The sequence below is a fragment of the Crinia signifera genome, chromosome 4, assembly GCF_055691185.1.
Source record: "Crinia signifera chromosome 4, ASM5569118v1, whole genome shotgun sequence".
NCBI classification, from domain to species: Eukaryota; Metazoa; Chordata; class Amphibia; order Anura; family Myobatrachidae; genus Crinia; species Crinia signifera.
Genome location: NC_139220.1, coordinates 264,927,241 through 264,953,332, shown reverse-complemented (window position 1 = coordinate 264,953,332; position 26,092 = coordinate 264,927,241). Strand labels below are relative to the sequence as shown.

Below are 26,092 nucleotides of genomic sequence, written 5' to 3'. Positions count from 1 at the left end.
GAAGTGTCATCCCATAAACATTTAGCGGGTATCACAGAAAAACAGTAGTAGGGCAGAGGCAATCTGGGCTATGCCGCAGGGCGCATGCCCAGAAAGGGGTGTTGCCAACTTGAAAGGGGTGTGGCCTCACCTGGAACCTACTTTCATCACTCTGGAGGTTTGTCCTTAATCCCTAAAGATGATGGTTGCCCATGGAGATGGCACTGTCTGCTTTATCACATTGCAGCACCCTGCTCATGTCACTACAGAAGAGCTAGCACTTTGGTCTCCCCAGTTTTGAGGGTGACACCCATGTGCAGACTGCACTTGGCTAGTGATGTCACTGTAGTAGGGTTGCACACAGCCATTGGCATATTTATAATGGGTGCAGTTTGCACACGGTCCCCTGAGTCCCAGGAAGGGGCACACCGCACACATTGCACCCATTTTGGTAATATGTACCTTTTGGAGACAAGTGGTGGTGGCAGGAGCACTGCCAAAATCACCTGAAAAATTGCATGGCAGACATTTTTTTTTGTGGATTTGTGGATGTGCAGTGAAGTCTGAGTGCTCAGACTCCACAACGCTGCACTGCTACTAGCAAAGAGCAGATGGCCAAGCCACAGGAGGCTGAACACGGGCCTCCTCCTCTCTTGAAACGCCCCTGCACACAGCATATACAGTACAAGTAACCAGGGCCATCAAGGGGGGTGGGTACTTTTTGCCAGGGTCTGCTGGAGGGGCCCAGGGCCAGCTCCCCCTTTGTAGGGAGCCAGGTAGTGGGGAGAGAAGTGACAGCTTGCCGCCACAGCACAGCCTCTCTCTCCAGCTCAGCACATGCTGCTCAGTGCCGTGTGCTGAGCTGGAGAGAGACAAATGCAGTAGCAGCTTGTCATCTCTCTCTCTCTCTTGTTTATTTTTTTTCACTGGGATATGGCCACGCCCCTCTGGGAGCCACGCCCATGCCTTGTAGCCACCCCCCTCTTTAATTAACCGGGGCTCAGCCAAACTGTTGGTGCGAATGCAAGTAACATAAAGCCACTATTAAACTGGCGCAGGATATATATGTTAAACAAGGCCTATATGAAATTAAGTTCCTTTACATCTTGCGGTAACAAAAATATGTTCATTTGGTCCCCTCTTTTATTACTGGATATGCTTTCTCGTGCAATCAGTAAATCAAATAAACTTTTGTGATTGAACATTTTTCTGCTGTGAATACTGACTTAAAGACCAGGCCTCACCATGTTTTAAATGCATTGGTGGGAAATGTAGATGGGAATAAATATCTATTTTCAGTAATAAATGAAGTCTCAGAGGTCAATTTGACCAAAGAAGTGGAATTGGCCAATAATTAGGTAGAATCTTCTAGAGAGGTCAATTGGTTGGATGCCTGAGCAATGTAAGATTCATCTCTCATCAACTGCCTTTCTCTACGTTGTGCAGACAGACCGCGCCTGCCTTGATTAACACATCTCCCATCTGTTCCTGATCTCTTATGTCTTCAGTCTGCATGAGGACCATTCATTCCCACTCACTCATATGCCCTTACACTGCATTATGAGTGAAATTGATGACACAAAATGGCTGTCTCTCTCCCTCTCCGAGTTGTATTATTTTGCAGATAGACTTTTTATAATGCACACTATTTCTGTGTGCAATTTACATTTCGCCAGAGATTATTACAGAAAACCCAAAATGATAGGAATAACAGCTGAGTTGTAAAGTCATAGTTATAAAAACAGATGGTATTTTCGGAGTAATGTGAGCAAATATGTAGCAGTAAATCTTCTAAACACTGCTGGGCAAAACTTCTGTCTTCTAAAAGCCGGCACTATTTTATATGCTGGAAATTGCATCTCAGACTTATCTCGCGTATTTCCTCATTCATAAGGATGACAAGCACACATCGTGTATCCATTTCAATTCTGTATATTATGTCCCTTGTTCTCCATTTGTAAATGGTATGCTGATATTGCAAGGGAATAAACATACAAGTGTATTGTCAATAACAGTATATAGTTATTGTATTTACTAAATTGTGTGTGTTATCTTTTATATAAATTAAATATGTTCAATTGAATGGAATTTGCATCTATATCATTCTAGGAAAAGGTATTAGAAGGAGACCAAATGCTGCGGGCCGGGGGCGGGGACAAGGCTGACATCACCAAGCCCCACCCCCATTCCATACAAACTCTGCAAATTAACGAGTCTGCGAAAAGGGTGCGGGCTAAAATGGCATGATTTGCGTCATTTTGGTCCTGCCCCCTCCCCATAGAGCTGCAAATTACAGAGTTTATTTCAGCAGCTCCAGAGGGTGCGGGGGCTGCTAAGGAATTCCAAAGACTTGTGAACCTTCCCGGGGGGAGGGGGGGGGGGGGGGGGTGCACTCTATGCAGCCGAAAATGTATATAGTGACCAATGCTGGAACAGAACACACAAAGCCTTTCTCTGGGCTTTGCGTGTCCTAGCATTGGTCACTATATGCATGCATAGTCTATCATTACCTAGAACCATTACCCACAACATGCCACAAACCAACACAATAACTACTATAAGGGTATAGTAGCTATTTCACAAGACTAAGAAATTGGTGAAATTATAATTGCGCACAAACAAAAAATATTAGAAAGTGTATAGTTACGTATCACTGTACTATGGCTTGAGGTAAAAAAGTCCTGTTATATTCACTTTATACTCATCAGATGTATTTCATAAAAAAGAAGAAAGAATGTACATAGTGTAATACTGTTTATAATAAAACAAAGTCTTTAACAATAGTCTTCAGATGGAATAAAGTTCTTTCTAGCGGGGTCTTCGTGATGTTAATCCTTACGGGATCATTTGTATTTATAAACGAATGCTTACAGTAAGCTTACATTCACAATAGCAGCAAAGACATATAAAGGTATCTTTTAAAATTGATGCTCACGTATTCTTACTTCATCTCAATGATATATCCTCCTATCACGGTTTCTTTCTCCAGGCACAAGAAGCCGGCACCAAGCAGGTTAAAAAACTTTAGGGGTATTTTATTGGTATAAAAAATATAGGTTAAACAGAAGGCACTTTTCCACAGATGGAGTCGTTAGTGAATAACAAAAACTGGGGAGCAAACAGGGCGCCACAAGTGACTCACCACAGATAGCTTCACTACAATTGTGGGGAATGCCTCCTGAGAATTAGATAAAAACACCTGGTATTCTATGGTACGTTGTTGGTAATGCTTCCCGATACCTGGTAGATCGTTATTCAGTGTAATTTGTGCTATTGGGCATCATAGATTTGTGTAATGGTTACCATTACTGCCTCACAGCACTGAGGTCATGGGTTTGATTCCCACCATGGCCCTAACTGTGCAGAGTTTGTATATTCTCCCAATACTTGCGTGGGTTTACTCTGGGTACTCCAGTTTCCTCCCACAATTCAAAAATATACTGGTAGGTCAATTGATTTCCAACAAAATTAACCCTAGAATGTCTGTGTGTGTGTGTGTGTGTGTGTGTGTGTGTGTGTGTGTGTGTACATGTGGTAGGGAATATAGATTGTAAGCTCCACTGGGGCAGGGACTGATGTGAATGTTCAACTATACTCTGTAAAGCGCTGTGAAATATGTGTGCGCTGTATAAGAAACTGTTTATAAATAAATACGTATTGCTTCCTGTACAGTTGCAAGTCTGTTTACATTTGGAGAACATGGTTTATCTGGCAGGTTGATATCAGTCTTGGGTAGTTGGGTTGTGGCTTGGGCAGGGTAGAATGTTGCCTTACTTGTCTTGATGACAGGTTTGCATATAGTAGTGATGGTGCTGTAAAATGCAAAACCCAGATAGCAGCACTGTACCAACATACACTATTCATTCTTAGGGCCAGATGTATCAAGCTGTCAAGTGATGACATTGAGAGTGATAAACAACCGGCCAATCAGCTCCTATTTGCCATGGTTTGAAAAATGACACGTAGGAGCTGATTGGCTGGTTGTTTATAACTCTCCACATTATCACTTTTAAAGCTTGATACATCTGGCCCATAGTTCCCCCAAATATGAGAAAACCACATGAAGCATAAAATCAAATCAAACAGCACTGTGTCCCCACCGACAACCCACAGATACTGGTCCAAAAAAGCAGTAAAAAAGGTGATTGTTTTGTTCTAACATATATTCCCCATCACCTTGTATAAATAATTACCTATTTACAGTTATTGAATATACTATACTTTTTCAGAGACATCAAAGACCTTAAACTTTAATAGAAAAAAAGTCCTTCATTAGCATTTCCAGTGCTCAGCACAAAAGTATATTCAAGTTTTATTAATGTATCTTAATTTCCTCAAACGTGTTTTGTAAGCCAATGAAAACATAAATATTTCAATCCGATATAAACATGCGATCACTTTGGTCTTCCTGTTCCTCACACAAAGCTTTATTGACTCAATGAGAATGTACAACTAATTACTTTTCAGTCCCTTGGGTAACCCTAACACAGTTTTAATCTTCAACTTGTCCTGAAATCACATCAGAACAGGAGGCGTTGTGCCTTTTTTTTGGCTATTCATACACTGGCAGCAGTATTAATTGCTTGCCTTAACACTATGGGGTATGGTCATCAAAAGGTTCTTATTTTTCAAACATGAAATAAATAAAATGCCCTGCTCTGGTATTCTACTGGGCTTACTCATTAAAGTCTTTCAAACATGAAACAGCTTGATGAATGGGCTACGTGGACGATATGATAAGTATAAGCTTTGAGTGTTGTGTGAACTGAGACATTTTCTGGCGCAAGGTTGACCTTGAAAGGTTGGCTTCTCCTGGTCAAACTTTTCTGGAAGTGGGGAAACAAATTAAAGAGTTGGCAAATCCCCACCAGTACATTTATACAAAGTTTGTTTACTAGAAGTTGTTCTAGTTAACAGTTTTTTACATAGCATTTACATGTTACATGGGGTAGATATATGAAGCAGTGATAAGGTAGGAGAAGTGAGCCAGAGGAGAAGTGGCCCATGGCAACCAATCAGCTGCTCTGTATAATTTAATATTATGCTAATTATAGATGTTACTTCAGTGCTGATTGGTTGCCATGGGTCACTTCTGCTCTGGCTCACTTCTCCTCCCTTATCACTGCTTCCATACATCTACCACATAGCGCCTTACTGGGAATACTGGGTTAGAATTACTATGGTGGCATTAATTATGCTGCTATAGCACTTCCTGCTCCAACTCTTTAGTGAGGTGAATTAGGAAGCAAAGTGAGATATATTAACATCTAGGCTGCCAGAGTGGTGGAGTGAAAACTCCCCCCTATGGTGATTTCTGTCAGCACCACAATGCATCAGTTTATTGCTGATGCGCTGTGTCTTACCGCCCCCTGAGCTCCACTGGGCATGAGCATGATCTCACAAGCATCACAAGATCTCCCAGGTAGCCCAGAGGCCACCACAGCCAGGTACTGTACAGTGGCTGGCAATGGGGCTGCCGTCGATATCAATAGTTGCAGCTGTTTATACATTGCCTGGCCCATCAACAAACTATCTTGTAGATAGCAGGGCCAATAATAGGGCACCTCTGTCATTTGCCCCACATTAATACATTGGATGAATCAGTAACTGCTGCACTTATGTAGTTACCTTCTTCTTACCTACAAACAGTAATACATCTACCTCACTGTATTTAATCCTTCACATCACGTACATGATCTGGCGGAACTGACAATCACAAAGTCAGAGAAAACTGGGGTGCTAAGAGGAAACCCATGCAAATATGGGAAAACTTACTGTACAAATTACACAGATTGGGCCATGATTTCAAATCAAGCACATAACTCCAGCTCTGCGAGGATTTCATGTTAACAGCTGTTAATGACCACTGTATGTACGCATAAAAGATAGACCAAGACAGACATGCGCCCCTTTGTCAAGCTACTACAACAGTTGCATATATATATATATATATATATATATATATATATATATATATATATATATATATATATATATATATATATATATATATATAGCCTACGAGTGCCGCCATTGTTTTTCCTATAGTATGTGTATATATGTGGGTTAATTTTTTAATTAATCTTTGTTACTGTGATCATAGCTTTCTCTTTCACCCCAGATGAGCTAATTTATCTGTAACCTGTGACAGCTGCCCCTTTAATTCTAAGTCAGGTGTTGTGTTAGGTGACTGCCTCATCTTTAAAAGCCATAAGGCACTTGGCAGGTGAGCTTTAAACCAAGAAAAAACACATGTCATGGCGAGTGTTGTGGTACTCTGTATGTGTGTGTATATATATATATATATATATATATATATATATATATATATATATATATACACACATGCACACACACACAGAGGGGGTGACACCAAAATTCCAGCTTTTCCAGCAGCAGCAAGCTCCAGTCAATAAGAAGGAGTTTGCCTTATAGGTAAAAGTCTCTCTGAGCAGCCCCTGGAGTGTAACTGGAGGGGGATGTCCTGCTAGGCCATGCCTCCTCTGTGGTAGCAGCAGGGGACTCACATGAGGCCATGCTCTTTATCTGAGGCTACGTCCCTCTTTTGACACCCATGCTGCCACTGATTTGTGTTTCTAAGTATTGGGACCCAAATGCTGGTCTTCACCGTGTGATGTTTATTAAACCTGAATAGGATAGGACCTTTAATTATCTTTTCCCACCGTCCTCTGCTCTCTTCATTATACTGTAAACCTCACAATGGCCCCAATTTAGATGTCTCCATTTTGAAAAGATTGACAAGATTTTTGTGGATCAGGAAATTTTTTTACAAATTCGAAAACAACTTGAAGGTATTACCATCTGGAAGGTGCTCCTTCAATGATGGCTGTACCAATATATGGTAAATGTGGCATTCTCATGCTTATTTTAGGGGAATGGTAAGGGTTAGAATAGTGACCACATCTTGATTCCAGTGATAAAAAATGTGGGTACTGTCTGCATTGATGGTAACCTCTTCCTATTGAGCACCATTGAGGCAAAACTGATATGATTACACTCGGGAGAAGGTATCAAATGCTGCTTTCAAACGCTGCTTTCAAACGCTGCATCTGCTTGCACCAAGATTGTGGGGCTTGAAGCCCTCACAGCTGAGGCTCCTCTGCAGCTGTAGGTCATGAGCTACCTTATGTTGGGGCACAGCTTTCTGTGATATCTCATGGCCACAGGAAATCACTTATTGTATGACTATTGTCATGTGTATAAAATACACAAAATATATTATTTTCAGGAGCCTTAAGGTGGATATTGAGGAATATGCCCCAACTCCAAATTACCATTTAACATGCAGTATACTTTGCAATAATAATAATGATATCAAAGAAAAGTAATTGATCTGGATCTGTATTTGGTAAGCTCTTTAAAGAATGTATTATAATTAAAAATATGCCCCAAAAGAACATACAATCCCTTCTTTCTTGGAAAACCTTGCAGTCGATCAAAAGCTGTTCCCTTGGTGACTGCAGGCCCCATTTAGCTCTAAAAATATAAAAACTTACATGGACAAAGCCCACTTGTTTTTAAGCTTGCATTTAGATATTCCTTATTATATGATCCAACCAATTAAAAATCTATTGTATGGAATGCATCATCATTATCAACTTCAAGAATTTGATGAGGATGTAATTTGTTTTTGGAAAAGAAAAAAAAAAGAGTGTTGCCAATGAAAATGCAACAGGGCCCCGGCGTAATTAGAAGGGCGGGAGTAGGCGCAAGAAATACAGTGTGTCCTCCCCTACGTAAACACCTGGCTTTGCAGGCAAGGGGCAGCCAGTGAGTGCTTTGAGGGGTAGCGAAGCCCTTGCACTTTTGTAATGTGCCTGCAAAATTTTACGAACACAGGTCTATTCGCATGCCCACGTACGTTCGCACAGGGCCGATGTTTTTGCTTGGCACATGCGAATGGCATTCACCATTCGCAAGGCGGGGTTTGGTTGACTTGCAATGATGCAAATTGGAATCTGAGCGAATCAACCTGAACAACCCCCACAATGCAGACAGGGACTAGGCACATCATTGTGTATGGGTCATTGCGGTGTGTCACATATTGTGTAAGGGTCATTGCGGTGTGTGTCACATATTGTGTAAGGGTCATTGCGGTGTGTTGCATATTGTGTAAGGGTCATTGCGGTGTGTCACATATTGTGTAAGGGTCATTGCGGTGTGTTGCATATTGTGTAAGGGTCATTGCGGTGTGTTGCATATTGTGTAAGGGTCATTGCGGTATGTCGCATATTGTGTAAGGGTCATTGCGGTATGACACATATTGTGTAAGGGTCATTGCGGTGTGTCGCATATTCTGAAAGGGGCATTAAAGTGTGTTGCACAATGTGTAATGGGCATTGGCAGGGGGGCCCCATCAAAAATTTTGCTATGGGGCCCACAAAGTTCTAGTTACGCCTCTGATCAGAACCCTGGTTCAATACATACATATTTTACTGCTAAAATATTGGCACTAAAGACAAATCTTAGGATCCAGAAAAAGATATGTGAATGGTGGAATATGAAGGAGATTTTATAGAAAATGATGACAATTCCCCAAATGAAAGAACTTACACTGTACAATGTGCAGCAGATAAAACATTGTGCAAGTCATTTATGAATGGCAACTACAATATGTTGGAACATTTAAAAAATACCAGTGTGGCTCTAAAAATAACAGCCACCATTGTACACTATAAGTAGCATTTATATTATAGACAGCTCTTCCTGACTATGTTCCCGCACTGCTTTGTTCTGCACATACCGTGTCTGCAGTAGAACCAAGCTGAGTTGTTAAACATAAACATGACGGCTCGTGACTGATAATGCTTATGATATTGATGGAGAATGAAGGCCTACATTCGCCACTAAATCAGCAATTGTGCGGCAAGAAAAATCTTTATGGATAACATCTCACCGCAAGATCAGGCCATCATTTATATACATGAAATTGTATGACAAAACTAATATCTCAGGCCGGGAGATGCAGACTGAATCCTGCAGTGTAAGCTCATTGTCTGCTTAACAACTTAACATTTCCTACCTTTGACATTGAGTGTGGAGTTTCACTGTTCAGACGTTCGCATGCACCTGTCAATGAATTAAGCTTCTATCTTACACAGTGCATGCATACAAAGCCATCCATCACACATTACACTTTCACTTACAATCACAACAGACAAGTAGCTGCAGTACCGCACAGGAGGGGATGTGTGTACTGTAGCGCAATGGGAAGGGGAAATAAACTTACTGTAAAAGAAAAAAAAGGAATGCAACGCCTGGGTGACTCCAGACCTTTCTTTTGTACTTAGAACACCATATTTTATTTAAGAAATTAAGTATAATCTCACACTATACTTGCCTACTATTAAAAACTAGTTTCAGGGAGATTATAGTTGGTAATAGAATTAGCAAAGTGCCCCATTGATGGGGCGTGTCTAGTACCATATATGGAGAGATTGTGAAAAGAGATTGTGAACGTTGGCACATAAAAGCGTGGGTGTGTACTGTCACATCTGAGAGGAATCAGTACTTGTGTAGTTTCATGGCGGCAGGCTACGCTACGTTTTCAGCGTATGCTAAGCTACGTTGTCAGTGTAGCCCAAAAGCTGCCTAGCGTAGTCAGCGTAGTGACTTCGCGGCAGCCCTGCATAGTCAGCGTAGTGTCCCTGTCAGGCAGCTAGTCACCGTACTGTCCCCAGCATCCCTGGCAAGCATCCCTGGCCAGCATCCCAGGCAGCTAGTCACCGTACTGTCCCCAGCATCCCTGGCAAGCATAGTGAGTGTCTCTCACACATCGCCGGTAACCGCCAGTTACCCTGAGCTGGCGGACACCGGCAGAGAGGATCATGCATACGCGGGCAGAGAGACGCTCCATCTGTCTGAGACGCAGGAGCGTCTCAGACGCTTGTGCATCTCAGTAATTATTGTGGCAGGGTACGGCAACCCTGCCTGTGTCTGCTTCAGGGAGACAGACAGGGTTAGGTGTTCGGTAGCACGTGCTTCTCATGCACAAAGGGGGGTGCGGTGCGCAAGTGCGTCTCATGCACAATGAAGGATGCATTTGCCAGTGCTCCATGTTACATACTGGCAAATTCCTCCATTTCAAACCCCCACTATCCCCTCCAGCCGAAAGCACGGTGAGTGTAGCGAGCCCCACGAGGGGACACGGTACACATCCTCCCGAGCTGTTCATACCCCCACTATCCACGTCAGCGTGGAGCTTATTTTACTCACTGCGCTTGCCAAGCTTCGGGCTCGGTGGCACACTTTATAAAATCAACTCCACGCGAACGTTGATAGTGGGGGTATGAACAGGTCGGGAGGATGCATACTGTGTCCGCTCGCCACGTGTCAGGCTGGCGTGGATAGTTGGGGTGTTTCAGGAACACATTCACACCTGCCATGTCAGGCAGTATAAAATGGTCAATGGTTCCCACACAATGTAATAAGCGCTGACTGACTACTCTAACTGCGTAACGCTGACTGACTACGCTAACTACGTAAGCTCCGGCTAGCTGGAACGGGTGGGAACACAACACTGATACTGTAATGGGACACCTGCAATTCTAAATTTGTCCATTAGACACTGCTGTACTTTACTAAGGGCCTTATTCAGATCTGAGCTCAGTACAAATTTGTTCGGAAAATGGGCAAAACCCAGTGCCGGTGCACGGGTGGGGGGTGGGGAGGAATAATGCTACCGTGCTGCTCCAGTGGGGGGTTCCGGTATTACTCACCCTTCAGGAGGTGAGGCGCTCGGGTCTAGCTCAGCGGGCGGGAGGGAGAGCTGGAGGTCTGGCTTAGCGGGCAGGAGGGAGGCCTCGCAGTTCAGTCCCGGCGCAGTGTGACTGACATCTTCCTGACTTCCTCCACCCACACTGTGTACAGCCGCTCAGCCGGGCAGCGCTGAGCACTTGGCTCACCCTCAGACGCTGAGCGGCTGTACGCGGTGCGGGTGGAGGAAGATGTCAGTTAACATGCACCAGGACTGAACTGCGAGGCCTCCCTCCTGCCCGCTAAGCCAGACCTCCAGCTCGCCCTGCTCCCAACTACCGCCCCCCAGTGGCCGGCGCCCTAGGCAAATGCCTAACACTGCCTAGTGGTGGCGCCGGCCCTGGCAAAACCATGTGCACTGCAGGTGGAGCAGATGCAAAATGTATAGAGAGAAAGATTTATGTGAGTTATTTTGTTTCTGTGCAGGGTAAATACTGGCTGCATTATTTTTACACTGCAATTTAGATTTCAGTTTCAGCACACCCCACCCAAATTTGACTCTCTTTGCGCAGGTTACATCTGCCCAACCTGCAGTGCACATGGTTTTTCCCATTTTCCAAACAAATTTGTACTGAGCTCAGATCTGAATAAGGCCCTACATGTGATCCGCCCCCCCCCATACATGGTACCATCGCTACAATACCGTTGGGAGGAGTCATATGTTTGAATTATTCAGTGCCTGACAAAGTTAAGTATTCATTTTGTTGTACGCATTGCACCGGACTCTCTGAGTCGCCCCCGCTGGAGAAGCAATCTGTAGGATTGCTTTCGGCTCCGGACAAGCTTTATATATTGCATGCAATCCTGCCGCTCAGGTGGTCCTGGGAGGCTTAAGGGAGCACTACAGATTGGGCAGGTCCCATCTTGGCTACCTATGGCGAGAGTTTCGCCAGCTCGCCATGGCGCCCACCATCGCAATACATTTTAAATGCTTGGCGATTCGCCGTGGCGTCTCCGGATGAGTGCAATACCAGTGATCATCCACCAGATGTCACTTTTGAAAACCTCTTTGCGCATGCGTAAAATTTATGCTGCAGCGCGTGCATGAAGCGCAGGAACTACATTAAATAATTTATTGTCCCTGGCAAGCCTAGTCAGCGCCTCTCTCACACCACCGGCACGAGCATGATCCCATCTCTTTGAAGGAGAGGATCATGCTGATGCGGGTGGAGAGGCGCTGCATTTGTTTAACACGAAGGAGCGTCTCTGACGGACGCTCTTGCGACCCAGTTGCACAGACGTTCCAGTAATGAGATGCTTTTGCGTCTGAGTTGTTATTATGGCAGGGTACTACAGTAAAGTACTTTACTACTATTGTGCTGTGTCCAGCAAGCTGTACTGTTCTATAGATAGTGTACACACTAATAAATAAAATTACATTGCATTGCGTACACAATCATTACATTAAATTATACTGTACTGTATTGTACGTCTCATTAGTTTTTTTTGACAGGTGCTGGCCTTTGGTTAGTACAGTATTGTAGTTTTAACACACATAAAAAATTCCGGTTACCAATAAGGCTTTCTTGGCGTCTAAATTTGCATGGGCGCTTGAGCGTCTGTACGGGTACTATACTGGAGCGGCACGGAAGCTAATGCGTCTCAGTATACAGTATGTTCTAACGGTGGCCACATTTTGGTGTTATGACATTCACAGTAAGTTACTGATTCGTATAGGGATCATTTTACTTTTGCACACAGTACGGTTACAGTCATATACAGTATACAGTGGAACTGTAGATTTAGTAAGCTCGTTGAAGTGATACAATGTCTGTAGTTTCACAGGTTTTACGCTCACCACAAAATATGTCAAAAAAAGTACTGTAACTTAACTCCATGCCAACATGGTTAGTTCTTACCCCCACTATCCATGTTGGCATGGAGTTGATTTTAAATAGCATGGCGAGCGTAGCGAGCCACCGAGCCCCGCAAGGGGACTCAGACGCACGGCGCCATAGTGGCGCCGTGAAACTACAGAAGTACTGTACTGTACAGTTTTTCAGTGGTCATTCAGCTGCTACTGTATACATTGCTGTGCTGTACAGTACCTGTCATGTTTTTAAGACAAGCATGTACAGTACAGTAAATTCACAGTTACTGTAGGAGCTGATTGCCATGTGATAAACTACTCAATGGCAGGCGCGCAGAATGCGACGCTTGTTCCGCACAGGACGCACATGATCAGGGCGCCATTTTTATGTGATAAACTACTCAATGGCAGGCGCGCAGAATGCGACGCTTGTTCCGCACAGGACGCACGTGATCAGGGCGCCATTTTTATTATCAAGATAATAAAAGATGGCTGCACCACGCAGAGCGAGGAGAGCGAGGCCCTTCAGGCGCGGAGAGCTCCTCATTCTGGTTGCTTGGCGGGACAGGCCCCTGGTGACCAACAGAGAGGTGGTGGAGGCATACTAGGAGGCTAGCCAAGCCATCAGGATGCGCTTCAGGAGGGAGAGACCAGTGAGGGCCCTCCAGCGCAGATGGAGCGACCTGGTCCATCGGGACCCCCAACTGCTGGACTCCCTAAGGGAATGTAAGTATTACACAGTACGCTAATATGGCGCCGTGCGTCTGAGTCCCCTTGCGGGGGTTAGGTGAAATGAGGGAGATTGCTAGACTAATGAGGGAGATTGCTGCTACAGTATTTCAGGGAGTTTCCTGCAGATTGCAGGAGGGTAGGCAACTATGCTGTACAGTACATGCTTGTTGCCATGGGTGATTTCCTACAGCATTTGTTTTCAATGTGGTCCAGAAGCTGGCTGTACCTGCATATGGAATGCTACAGTACAGTACAGTATGTTACAGTGATTTACATGAGTACACTATTTCATACTGTATGCAGATACAGCCTCAGTCACATACAGATTATAGGCATGCTGCATATCATTTTATGCCTAGCTGCTGGTGCCCCTAGGCATTCCAAACGCCCTAGAAATTTGCCTAATTGCCTAGGGCCGGCATTTGTTTTCAATGTGGTCGTTACATGCCTATTGCCACATGCTAGTTTCCTACAGTATTTGTTTTCAATGTGTTCATTACATGCCTGTTGCCATGGGGTGATTACATGCTACAGTAGTTGTCACCAGAGATTTCCTACAGCATTTTGTTTTCATGGTGGTCATTACATGCCTGTTGCCATGGGGTGATTACATGATTCTGTAGTTGGCACACAGGATTTCCAACAGTATTTGTTTGCAATGTTGTCATGCTAGTTGTTTGGCACAAGGGATTGCCTACAGTATTTGTTTTCAATGTGGTCTTTACTGTACATGCCTGTTGCCATGGGCTGATTACATGCTACAGTAGTTGGTTGGCACGAGGGATTGCATACAATATTTGTTTTCAATGTGGTCATTACAGTACAGTACATGCCTGTTGCCATGGGTCATTACATGTCCTTACATTCTCATTGCCATGTTGTACAGTATTTGCGTGCATTTTTTCATGGGTACTGTATACTGTAACTGTATACTGTATACTGTATTTTTACAGGTATCAGCAGGATGACGCCGCTGGAGAGGCACCAACACCATTGTAAGTACAGTACTGTACTGTACATTGCAGTGCATACTGTATACAGTACTGTATCCTGCTGTATACACAAAGATGGATTTTGACTTTAAAACATGTGGCATACTGCTCCTGGACTTCCTTGCCAGTGCCAGTTGCATAGGCGGAACTGCACCATTGTCCAAAGTTCAAATAGGGGAGCCACACAATGAGTCCTGGACTGTGGTGTTTGGGGTGGCAGTTGGTGGGTCTACCCTATCTGATTTTTGGACTCTGCTGCAGTCCTGCAACTGCCACTGGCATGGAAGTCAAGCAACAGAGCATTTTTCCCTCCTGAAATGGGTCATGTTGGGAGGTACAGTAATGTACAGTATGCATGTGGTGTCATACTGTAACACATACAATACAGGTGTGTTACAAAATTTCCTATTTTTGGTTTGCTTTTCCACAGTCCCACCAAGTCAACGGAGCCCGCGGCGGCGTTTGCGCGCCCCCACTTCCGAGGAGGAGAGCAGCACCACCCCGGAGGAGGAGGCAGGACACAGCGCAGATGGTAAGTACTGTATTGGACTGTATAACACCAGTGTTCCCATGTTCCCGCCATGTGTGCCGAATAATATCATACTTGTGGGCCCGACATGTGTACTGCGTAACACCTGTGGGACCACCATGTGAACCCTATAACACTTGTGGGACCCACATGTGTGCCATGCGGTATAACACCTGGTGTACCTTATACCATCTGGGGTCCAAAGAAGTTACTGTAGTCCATCAAGTTCAACCAACTGAACTGTACGGGACAGTATCTACAGTAACTTGTAACTCATTAGTTACAAGTTACTGTAGATACTGTCCACTACAGTTCAGTTGGTTGACTTAAGTAAAACATACAGTACAGTATCTACAGTACTGTATGGTCCAGTACAGTACATTACTGTACTGAATGTTTACTGTATTTTGTCTTTTTTTCTGTTGCAGTGTCTGAAACTGTCCCCCTCGCCCTGGACGCCCGGGAGGGGCCGCCGCAGCAGCAGCAGCAGCTGCAGCAGCCGCAGCCGGGAACCAGCGCGGATTGTAAGTATTGGACTGTATAACATCAGGGCTCCCGCCACGTGTACCGGAAAGTACTGTACTGTACGTGTAGGTCTACCCTGTAACATACAGTAGTATTCTACCTGTACTGTTGTGCAGTAATTCAGGCTGAAAAAAAGAAGTTACTGTAGTCCATCAAGTTCAACCAACTGAACTGTACGGGACGGTATCTACAGTAACTTGTAACTCATTAGTTACAAGTTACTGTAGATACTGTCCACTACAGTTCAGTTGGTTGACTTAAGTAAAACATACAGTACAGTATCTACAGTACTGTATGGTCCAGTACAGTACATTACTGTACTGAATGTTTACTGTATTTTGTCTTTTTTTCTGTTGCAGTGTCTGAAACTGTCCCCCTCGCCCTGGACGCCCGGGAGGGGCCGCCGCAGCAGCAGCAGCAGCAGCAGCCGCAGCAGCCACAGCCGGGAACCAGCGCGGATTGTAAGTATTGGACTGTATAACATCAGGGCTCCCGCCACGTGTACCGGAAAGTACTGTACTGTACGTGTAGGTCCACCCTGTAACATACAGTAGTACTCTACCTGTACTGTTGTGCAGTAATTCAGGCTGAAAAAAAGAAGTTACTGTAGTCCATCAAGTTCAACCAACTGAAATATAGCAGTACAGTACTACAGTAATTCTTACCGCTTTCATCCTCCTCCTCCTCTTCCTCCAGCTCCATTTCATGGTCATCCACCACAATGATGGCTGAGTGGAGAATAAAAGATTAAAAACATTATTTGCCTACTACTGTACAACTCCGTAGAAGAAGGCCCTAATGCTGCCACAGCCACAGCCAGACAAGGTGTACTGGCCACCCCCCCCACCATACACCCAATAACAACCGGACTGCACTGTACTGTAGTTTAACCCATTGTTTGTGCAGTAGCAGAGATCCTGTGAGATGTCTCACTTCTGTCGTAATAGTTGGCAATACCATTGCACAGTACCCCCTGCATTGTACAGTGTAATTTACTGTATGCAAGATCGTGTACTGTATTGTTTTATTAAATACTGTAAACCTTGCTTAGCAATGTACACCGCATTGTTGATCGCTATTCACACACAACCCCAATTGTTCATAGTGTACAGTATGTACTGTACCACTGTACTTACTGAATGGTGCAGCCTCCTCCTCCTCCTGCTCCTCCCCCTCTTCCTCCTCCACCACCTCATCTCCCTGGGTGGGGGTGTGCCTTATTGATGCTGCAAATGTAAAAAAAAAAAAAGAAAAAAGAAAAAAAACACTGTCAACATACTGTACAGTAATTTTCCTACTACTGTACAACTCCGTAGAAGAAGGCCCTAATGCTGTAGATTGAAATGCCTACACACCATCTCCAAGCGGGCACCAGCCACCTACTGTACAACCAGCCAAGGCCCAAATGCTGCGTGACACCCACCGCAGAGCCCCCCAAAGTGAATGCCTAAACCAAATGGCATCGTCAGGTCCTCTAGAACCGCCTGCACTTCCACCCTCTTCAGCAACAAACCCCCACCTCCGCATCCCACAAAGCACACCCTCCACCGGACAGAGGCATCTGGCTGCCCTTAGCAGAGTACTGTACTGTAGGTCCAGACTAGCGAGAAGCCACAGCCAGACAAGGTGTACTGGCCACCCCCCCACCATACACCCAATAACAACCGGACTGCACTGTACTGTAGTTTAACCCATTGTTTGTGCAGTAGCAGAGATCCTGTGAGATGTCTCACTTCTGTCGTAATAGTTGGCAATACCATTGCACAGTACCCCCTGCATTGTACAGTGTAATTTACTGTATGCAAGATCGTGTACTGTATTGTTTTATTAAATACTGTAAACCTTGCTTAGCAATGTACACCGCATTGTTGATCGCTATTCACACACAACCCCAATTGTTCATAGTGTACAGTATGTACTGTACCACTGTACTTACTGAATGGCGCAGCCTCCTCCTCCTCCTGCTCCTCCCCCTCTTCCTCCTCCACCACCTCATCTCCCTCCTCCTCCATCACCACCACCTCTTCTCCCTGGGTGGGGGTGTGGCTTACCGATGCTACAAATGCAAAAAAAAACTGTAAACATACTGTACAGTAAATGAAATGGTTGGACCCCTGGTGTTATACTGTAAAGTACTTACCAGTTGAGCTGGTGCCCGGCTGCTCCTCATCATCCTCCTCCTCTGCCTCTGTGGTAAGGGGGGGGGCAGCGCCGCTCCTCCCTCTAACGTCGGCGTGACAGGTCTATATAAAAACCATTGTGACAAATATTGTAACGCCAGGTACAGTATTATTGCAGTACTGTATACAGTACGATACACATGGAGGGCCACACTGGTATTATGTGGGACCCCAAATACTGTATTATTATACAGTAGGATACACATGGTGGAACCACACTTGTATTACAGTATGGGGGACCCCAAATGCTGTATTATTATAGGATCCACATGGAGGGCCACACCGGTATTATGCGGGACCCCAAGTACTGTATAATTATAGGATACACATTGTGGGCCCCACCGGTATTACATACCTCCCAACATGACCCATGCCAGGAGGGACAAAATGCTCTGCTTCTGGACTTTCCTCTTAATGTACAGTACAGTATGATTGCCAATCACCAGTTTTTGAACAGGTTAACTAATAAGAAAGGTGTTTCTCCACAGGTGATGGTAATCCTAAATTAAGAGGAAAGTCCAGAAGCAGAGCATTGTGTCCCTGCTGGTAAAGGTCATGTTGGGAGGTATGGGGGACACCAAGTACTGTATTATTATATAGTACTGTACAGTAGGATACACATGGCGGGCACCCAGGTACTGTACACTGTGTACAGTAAACTTTGAGTGAACACAGGAATTAAAGGGTACACGGCGTTACTACTGTATACACTTGTACTGCAGTCACCACTTTATTAAAACTTTATTCTGGTACACTGTACAGTATCCTCACATTACTGTACTTACAGCATCTGATGGCCTGAAGTCTGTCAGGATCTCTCCTGACCAGGTCGCTCCACCGGCGCTCTAGGGAGCGGACAGACCGCTCACGGCCAGTGTCTGCAAGAATTGCCCTACGGGCATTTTTATACGCCCGCACCTTCTCCCTGTTGCTGGAGAGAGTGAGGTCTCTACAGCGCACCAGGTGCCTAAGCTCCCGGGTGCTGTATGGCTCTTCTCTGCTGTGCTGCACCATTGTACAGCATACAGTGCAGTAGGCTAAAAATGGCGGAGCGGGCGTCCTAGTAACACACGCTGTGTGCGACACATGACATTCATCATGCGTCCCAAAACTTTATTTTGTTCTTGTGTAGTTTCACGGCGCCATCATGGCGCCGTGCTACTTCCGGGTTGGGTGCGCTCGCCAAACTACTGTATCTAAAATAAAGTAACTTACTGTAACTCCATGCCAATGTGGATAGTTCATACCCCCACTGTCCACGTTGGCATGGAGTTGATTTTAGATACTGTGGCGTGGCCAGCGTAGCATCCGCAGCCCAGTGGCGAAACCCGCGTCCCAGCAGCGTCTGAGACGGACCAGCGTCTGAGACGGCCCGCCCCTTCGCGGATTAGCGCTGCAGGAGATAGTGTAATGTAATGTCCTGGAATGTATTTCAGGTCGGTTCAACCCCTCTCCGCCCCTGGGGGGAGGGGGGGGAGGGGAGGAGGCGGTTGACCTCAGCTGCATACAGTATACTGTAGTACACATTACTCCGTGGAAGAGACAATAGTGCAATGGTACTGTAGCCAAATCAAGTCCTCTTACTCTACAGTACCAACACTTCATGAACACCTACAGTAGCTGTGGCACAGGTGTACTCGTTACTGACTGACACATTATGAATGATCCACAGGTGGAGCTAATTACCTCACTTACAGTATGATTCTGTGAGGACACCTGTAAAACATTAACTGTTTTATTTGTCTAGTTTTGTTAAAACTGTTACATTTCATGGTTTGGCTTTAAGAAATATCACTCTACAAAATATTCGAATAAAAAAAAAAGAAAAAATTGACACCGTGATCGAACACGGGTCTCCTGCATGAAGACGGGCGCAGCTACCCACTACACTACGCAACACATTGATGTCTTTGGTCGGTAGAGTGCTGATATAATAATCTGTGGGGCCTGCTGCCCAGTGGCGAAACCCGAGCCCCAGCAGCGTCTGAGACGGCCCGCCCTTGACAGACCAGCGTCTGAGACGGCCCGCCCCTTCGTGGATTACCGCTGCAGGGGATGGTGTAGTGTAATGTCCTGAAATGTATTTCAGGTCAATTCAACCCCCTCCTCCCCTGGGGGGAGGGGGGGGGAGGGGAGGAGGCGGTTGACCTCAGCTGCATACAGTATACTGTAGTACACATTACTCCGTGGAAGAGACAATAGTGCAATGGTACTGTAGCCAAATCAAGTCCTCTTACTCTACAGTACCAACACTTCATGAACACCTACAGTAGCTGTGGCACAGGTGTACTCGTTACTGACTGACACATTATAAATGATCCACAGGTGGAGCTAATTACCTCACTTACAGTATGATTCTGTGAGGACACCTGTAAAACATTAACTGTTTTATTTGTCTAGTTTTGTTAAAACTGTTACATTTCATGGTTTGGCTTTAAGAAATATCACTCTACAAAATATTCGAATAAAAAAAAAAAAAAAATTGACACCGTGATCGAACACGGGTCTCCTGCATGAAGACGGGCGCAGCTACCCACTACACTACGCAACACAGTGATGTCTATGGTCGGTAGAGTGCTGATATAATAATCTGTTGCGTCTGCAGCCCCATTGGCGAAACCCGAGTCCCGACAGCGTCTGAGACGGTCCTTTAAAGAATTAGCGCTGTAATGTGCTGTACTGTATTTAAGGTCAAGTCAACCCCCTCCTCCCCTGGAAAGGGAGGAGGCGATTGACATACACATTATGCACAGTACCAACAGTTCAAAATATTCAGCATCGGCTACGTGAACGTGAAGGTAAATGCTTGTATACTGTAGGATCATGACACTACAGTACACGGCCCTTTTGCGCGCTTCGATGTTCACGAGCGACTCATTTGCACGAGCGTCTCATTTCCTATGAGCAGCTCATCACGCACGAGCGTCTCATACAGCAAGCGCGCTCCGTACGGCGAATGGCGGGTTTCCATTGGCACATTGCAGTATAGCACTCCGACTCTAGCTTGATGGAGCATTAGCCACCCAGTGGTGGCGGATTGTATTGCATGGCGTGAACCCACGCCCCTTGGCGGACGCCGGCGCAAGAAGAATTTCGGAGCGCCAGAACCTCCGCCATGGCGGCCTGGCGGCAAGGATGGGACCTGCCCTATCTGTATGTGCAACTTCTCCAAGGAGAGAAGTCACTGCAGTGTATGGGGACCTTTACTCACATACTGGCTGTTCACATGAGTAAGATCACTGGGGGCATTGGGTGTGATATGACTCATCTTTTTCTGCAACTTTTTCAGTTATAATGCATCTTATTTGCATAGCGATGCGAATAAGATGCATTATAATGCAAAAAGTTGCATGCCTATATTCTGTCTGCAACTGTGGCACTATCGGCATACAAAATGCTAATATGTTACACTGTTTTCCTGAAAAACACTGTAACTTTCAATTTAATCTGCAGATACAGGAACAGAAGCACACAGAATATACGCATGCTGTATATCATTTTAATCAGCAAGGTCTGCTTATGCATCATACATATTTATATGCCTGTGTGAATATATATATATATATATATATATATATATATATATATATATATATATATATATATATATATATATATATGAGCGCCATTAACATCAATGAATATAACCTCAGTTTCACCCACATGATCAGTGAGTCAGAGATAGAATTTCTTGACCTAGTAATCAGTACAAAGAACTTCCAGACAAGTGGCAAAATTGAAACACACACCCATTTTAAAAAAGTGGATAGCAATAGTTACCTCGACTTCTTTAGTTGCCATCTACCAAGGTGGAAACAAAATATACCCTTTTCACAATTTACCAGATTACGGAGAAACTGCACTACAGTAGAGGCCTATGATGAGCAAGCAGGGGTGTATATTGAAAGATTTGGTGAAAAAGGGTATCCTCATGAGATAATTGAGGAAGCTAATATAAAAGCAAGAAATAAAAACAGAACAGAGCTTCTCACATATAAACAGAAAAATAGAGAGACAGATAAGATTTTTTGTCCCTTTGTAACCAAATATAACTGTAATGAAAGAGACATACAGTAGATAAGATCCTGAAGAGGCATTGGCACGTCTTGAAATTGGACCCCACACTCTCTGAACATCTGCCTGACCGTCCAGATATTATATACAAAAAAGCTAATAATATCAAAACGATGTTGTCAAAAAGTCAGCTTGAGAAGATCCCTGAGAACACTCCCCCAACTATGTTTGGTGGTATCCTGGGGTCATACCCCTGTGGCAGCTGCAAAATATGTCCACTGATGGAACGAGGGGCAAAAACCTTTTGCAACTCAGATAAAACTGAACAGTATAAAATTAAAAGCTTGATCAATTGCAATGCCTCCTTTATTGTATATATGTTGGAGTGTCCGTGTGGGCTCCAGTATGTCGGAAAAACGAAGAGAACGTTAAAAATCCGTATACTGGAGCACACACGGAACATAAAAAACAAGGTGCAGAATCATAGCATCCCAAGGCACTTTGCCCAGTGCCATAATGGAGATGCTTCTCTTTTGAAGTTTAAAGCCATTGAACATATCCAGATTGATAAAAGGGGAGGGGATAGAGTAAATAGGTTGTCCAGGAGGGAAACCTACTGGATAATAACTTTAAATACAGTAATACCCCGAGGTCTCAATGAAAACTACGAGATCACACCCTTCATCCAATAAACATGGCTATTTAAGAATCATCTGCTTGTTTTTCTATCTAAGAATCATCTGCCTGTTTCTTTATCTAAGAATCATCTGCTTGTTTCCTTCTAACCAAATAAGATCAGGTTAAGTGTACTTCCCCTTTTTTGCTGTCTATTGTATTGTATTGTGTATTATTTTTCACCCCTGTAGTACTCTGTATTATGGTATATTTTTGTGTAAACTTTGCTGCTAGTCAGCTCCTAATTGTTATTCTAAAACAACTATATTTGGGATGTATTGCTAAAATCCTATTCTTCTACTAATCTGTAAAAAGTTTGTTCCATGCCACTTAGACTGTTATGGTCTAATGTCTTTATGTTATCTGATACAAATGAATATATTTACAGAGAAGCTTAAATTTGTCAAGAACCATTGCCTATCCCGCTGCTTGAAAAATACGGTATAAGTACTGATGCTTTGTTAGTGACAAGGTACTGTCTGTGAATAATTTGATATGTAAAGAGACTCCCAGCTTCTGATATTACGGGAGGTAATTGTGAGAGTCGGGTCTCTCTGTTTATACTATTAAAGACTAAATCGCTCCATTCTCTAAAATTATATAGGTCTTTTTATATAAAAATAATTTTGTTCTTATGTTTATATTTCCACTAAGAAGATTCACATAATTTCACTAAGAGATTATAGTCAAAGGATTCCAAATATTATATTAACTGGTGATAATACGGTTCGTTTAAAATAAAATAAATGTTATGGCCAATTTATGTATGATAATAATTAATTAATTACTTTATATCATCCCGTCCAATTTCCCTTCCATTCCCGCCCCGTTTTTTTCTCCCCCTCCCTGACTAAGAGACTATAGTCGAAGGATCCCATATATTATATGAACTGGTTATAACACGGTTCGTTTAAAATAAAATAAATTCTGTGGTTAATTTATATATGACAACAATTATTATGTATCATCCCGTCCTTTTCTCTTTCCATTTCCGCCCCGTTTTTTCCTTTTCCCGATTTTAGATATCCAGCGCTCTCACTCACTCACTCACTCGGATTGCTACAATTAAATTTAGTGTTTTTTTACTAGTACATGTTTTTAGATGAAATGCCGCAGGCGGTGATTATATTAGCCGCATGAATTTAAAGAAATTAGCCGCATATATATGCCCAATATATGAGAAGCAGGGAAGCTCTAATGACGCGCACCTGTACAATGGTATAAATACGTGATGCGGCGTCACACAGTCCACCCCACTGACGAAGTCCATTGACGAAACGCGTAGGGGCGTGGTCTGTGTGACGCATCTCTGAAGCCGCTGGTCTCAAGTCTGCTTGGAAGCCTGTGGAATTGACGCTGAGCCGCTGCTGGTGTGAACGACCGTGCCTGCTGGGTTTCCTGACCGGTATCGTGAGTTACACACCGCACCTTCTGGGCATGCAGTAATTGAGCCTGTGGATTGTGTTTTAAATCTTGTGGTATTAAGCCCACACCGGATGAATTGTTCGGTACGGGCATTTTCCTCTCCGTGGGAGAGATTCTTAACAGTGATTTTCACGTTTTAAAATAAACGGTATTACACCATGAAGCGCCCCCTCTATCTGTTATAGGTGCTGTTGTTTGTTGAAGGTCCCGTGGGAATCGGGTCGTCTGAGGGGAGCTGCACCGTTAAAAACAAACTATTTGGTTTGGTGTTGAATTTTTCAAGGACTGGTTATTCCTTGAAAGGAACGGACTTTAATTTAGTGTCAGCGCACCTGTATATTTGCATTTGGATATATATATATATATTCACACGGGCAAAACAGGAATAGGCGTTTGCATTCACGGATCCCTTTTTGTTAGAGACCTCAGCAGGTGTAACGCCGGAGGTCTCCAACAAAAAGGGATCAGTGAGTGTGCATAGGGGACACCTGTTCCTGTTGTGCCAGTGTGAAAATTGTTTATATCTTGTGGTACCCAGTCCACCACTGATGAATATGTTGGTACGCGTGCCATACAAGCTTGATGACTTAATTTACATTTTATCAAATGAAATTGATGATGCTGCACTATTAGGCGCCCCTTCTAATTCTTCTACATTGTTGTCGTGGCACCCGTGGGAATCGGGATTGAGAGAGTGGAGCAGCGGTTCTAAATAAAAGATTTTGGTACTGCTTTCCTAGCACGGTGCCCACGATCTAGATTGTATGTGTGGGGCTGATATATCAAGCATCTCATGCATCTTATGTGTTTGTGTGGCATAAGATGCATGAGATGATGCAATCGACGCAATCAATGAGATTTTTACATTGGAATCAATGTAAAAAGGCCCCAAACCCCCAATTTTAATTGCTAACCCCCCCTCATTGGTGAAATGGCTCCCCCATTGTTAACGCCACCCCACTATTGACGCCAACCCGAAGCGTGACGAGCGCAGCAAGCTCGCGAGGGGCAGAGGTACGCGTCCTCTGACCTTTTCATACCCCCACTATCCACGTCGGCCCGAAGCGTGGCGAGCGCAGCAAGCCCCGCGAGGGGACGCAGAATACATGTGAAGTAGTCTGCGTCCCCTCGCCACGCTTCGGGCTCGGTGGCTCGCTGCGCTCGCCACACTATATAAAATCAACTCCACGCCGACGTGGATAGTGGGGGTATGAAAAGGTCGGAGGACGCGTACCGCCGCCCCTCGCGGGCTCGCAGCGCTCGCCACGCTTCGGGTTGGCGTTGATAGTGCTGGTGGTGTTAACAATGGTTATTGGGGGCTCACGATTTTTTATCTCATGGATCTCATGGATCGCATGCATCTTATGGATGCATAAGATCCATGAGATTAAAAAATCGGGTCCATCGCGTTGATTGTATGCCTTAAGTACCTTAAACTTAAGGCATACAATCAATGAGACGGGCGCCGTGCTAGGAAAGCAGTACAGAGATTTTTATCAAAACCGTTGAGACTAAGGGGTGATTCTGACTCACAAATCTGTGAATTTTACGTTATACAATAGAATAAAGTTACATGCTGATGATAGATCTGTAGCACTTGGATGAAAAGCAGAGAGTGAAAAAGAATGATCTTGCACATATTCTGTCATTTACTCACTACGGTTTCTGGTTGTTACTCGTTGTCCTACTGAAAATCTAGAAAAAGGTTTTATCCTGTAAAATAGAAGCAGGGAACACAGGTCACATCTGTATCAGGCTTCTTATGTAATTCCTAAAATGGCTCATCTACCAATTTTACTAAAATTATCCCAAGCTTGTCAGCTGTAATTACATTTGTGATGAGCAAAGATGTTCCGTTTGCTTGCCAATGTTCTGGCAGAGGGCCTACTCTCATCTCTCCGTTAATCTTCCACCCTCTCTGCCTGTCCTCGCTCTCATGCCCTTCATGGCTGGAGTGGGCTATTAGACATGGAGATTATGCAGCTTGGGTAGCCCTACTTCTTTCTTGCTTATAATACCCCCTGATTTCTCACGGCGCGAGCTGCAGACTTGATTACGGCAAACTCTTCACAGACATGTAGATCTAGTTAGGGAGATTGCTCGCTTTGATGACTTGATTGATACTTTCAGCTCTTTCCTCTCATCTTGTTTTAACCCCTGAAGGCAAGGCAGGCCAGCACAAACACATTGCAATTCTCTATGGAAGAACTGAAAGCTCAGTAAGCTAAACTGATCCATCTGCAACAAGTGTAATCTATATCATGTAAAACGTAATGTCAATAATAGAGATACCCCATTGCAATTATAATTATCTCTTATACTGCAATAACATGGTTCATTTAAAAAATATAGAAATTAACACATTTTGACCAAGAAACTATGAACACAATTTGTTTAATCATGGACATACGGATATAGGGCCAGATGTATCAAGCTTCAAAAGGTGATAACATTG

The 26,092-nt window shown here is 44.2% G+C and overlaps 1 long non-coding RNA gene across 1 annotated transcript in view; it reads right to left on the bottom strand.

Annotated features, from left to right (window-relative positions):
• Positions 1–17,339: 17,339 nt before the first annotated feature.
• Positions 17,340–26,092, bottom strand: part of LOC146072581 (uncharacterized) — a 95,597-nt gene continuing 86,844 nt past the window's right edge. Inside the window, exons 2-3 of the long non-coding RNA XR_014473199.1 lie at positions 17,484–17,586; positions 17,340–17,399 (exon numbers count right to left, since the gene is read on the bottom strand). This is a non-coding gene — a long non-coding RNA (uncharacterized LOC146072581). The remainder of the gene's footprint in view (positions 17,400–17,483; positions 17,587–26,092) is intronic.